Here is a 2,275-nt window from a genome sequence, read left to right on the forward strand (position 1 = left end):
TAGTTAACAGTTTTCGTTTACTTGGCTCCACAGTCAACATTCTTGTTAACAGCAGCCGGGAAATCAGGAGACGAATTGCACTGGGAAAGCCAGCTGTCAGGGACCTCTCAAGAGTACTGAAGAGCAATGACATTAGACTGAAGACTAAGGTGCGCCTGATCCAGACTATAGTCTTCGCAATTACGTGCTATGCATCAGAGAGTTGGACAGTGAATGGGGTTGATAGAAAGAGAATTAATGCCTTTGAGCTGTGGTGCTAGAGAAGAGTGTGGACTGCTAGAACAAACAGGTTTGTCCTGGAGAGGGTGAAGCCAGAATACTCCTTGGAGGCAAAGATTCTGAAGCTTCATCTGACATACTTTGTTTATGTTGCAAGGAGGGACTGTTTCTTGGAGAGTGACATTATGCTTGGGAGAGTGGAGTGACGGCACAGGAGAGGAAGACCTTCGATGAGATGGATCCATTCTGTGAGTGGAGTGGTGGGAATGAGTGTGTTTGAGATGGCAAGGTTGGCACAGGATAGAATGGCGTTTAGGGCTCTTGTACATAGCATCGCTATGAGTCGCAAGCAACTCGATGGCACATAAGAACAATAACACAGTATTCTTGGTTGACAGTTTTGTTGAGTGTTTGGTATAGGTCCTTCCACTTTGTTCTTGCTTACATGATTTCTGCTGAGAAATCGGCACTTAATCTTATCTGCTCTCCCTTATAGGTTGCTCTTTGTTTCTCCCTTGCTGCTTTTAGGATTCTCTTCTTATCTTTGGTTCTGACAAATTTAACTATGATATGCCTTGGTGTTTTTCTTTTGGGGTCTAGTCTATATGATGTTGGCTGAGCTTCTTGAATATATATTCTCTCATTCTTTATTATGCCTGGGAACTTTTCCTCTAGTAATTCTTCCACAACTTTTTCAGTGTCTTTACTTGCTTCTTCTTGTTCTGGGATTCCAATGATGTGCATGCTATTTCTCTTGCTGGTGTCCCACATTATTCTTAGGTTTTCTTCTTTTTCCTTCTTTTTTGAGTCTGCTTTTTGCTCTAGAAAATTACTGGTGACAATTCTGTCTTCTATTTCACTGGTTCTGTGGTCCATCTCTTCACCTCTGCTCATGTGTCCCTCCCTCCATCATGTTGATAGCATCTGAAACATTGGACTTCATATTTTGGATTGTGGTTTCTTGTTTTTCCAGTGCCACTAATGCCTCGTTCATTTTCTCTACATTGTTCTGGATTGTTCCTTTGAGTTCCTCCTGGTTTTTCTTGTAACATCCTGTAATTCTTCAAGTTTGTCTTTCATCCATTGAAAATATTCAGTCATTGTCTCAGAAAGTTGCATCAGGCTTTCTGGCTTCAGGAAATCCATTGATACTGTGTCACCTTTTGGGGTTGACATCTTGCTTTGTGCTTGTGTAGTGTGTGGAATAGCTTGCTTTCTTCAAGATGTTCATATGTTCTTGATCTGAAGACAATGCTCTAGAGATCAGTTGGGAGGCTACACCACTTGTGTTTTTCTCTGAACTTCTGACTCCAGGGAAATGTCAGTTCAGAGCCTGTGAGATAGGTAAGACAGGTCAAGGTGCTCTGAATGAAAGGCAAGTTGATTGACCAGACGTGTAGGCACAGGTGTGGAACCAAATGGGGTGGGGCAGGCATGGGGGTGGGGCGATCACAAGGGCAGGTCAACCACTTGAGGGACCTCACTCAGACCTCAGCTGTCCGAGTGTGCTCATGATTAGAGTCCCTATTCAAATTCCAGCTGTCCATCTCTCACCCAGTGGTTTTCACTCAGTGGTTCCTGCCCAGTGACACTTACACAGGTGCCCTCAAGCAGTGGCCCCTGTTTCTTGGATAATCTGCTCAGCATATAGATTGAATAGATATATAGACTTGACACATTCCTTTCTCCATTTTATACCATGCAGTGTTGCAGACCGAGGGTAAAGTATTTTTATTGTTGTTATGTGCCATTGAGTCACTTGTGACTCATAGCAACCCTATGTACAAGAACTCTAAATGCTGTTCTATCCTGTGCCAACCTAGCCATCTCAAACGCACTTATTCCCACTGCTCCGGTCACAGAATCGATCCATCTCATCAAAGGTCTTCCTCTCCTTCACCACCCCTCCACTCTGATGTCCCTCTCCAAGGATCAGTCCCTCCTTGCAACATGCCCAAAGTATGTCAGATGAAGCTTCAGAATCCTTGATTCCAAGGAGCATTCCAGCTTCACCTTCTCCATGACAAACCTGTTTGTTCTCCTAGCAGTCCTTGGT

This window comes from Elephantulus edwardii, unplaced genomic scaffold (assembly GCF_000299155.1).
Source record: "Elephantulus edwardii isolate Elephantulus edwardi_28Jun2011 unplaced genomic scaffold, EleEdw1.0 scaffold00443, whole genome shotgun sequence".
NCBI classification, from domain to species: domain Eukaryota; kingdom Metazoa; phylum Chordata; class Mammalia; order Macroscelidea; family Macroscelididae; genus Elephantulus; species Elephantulus edwardii.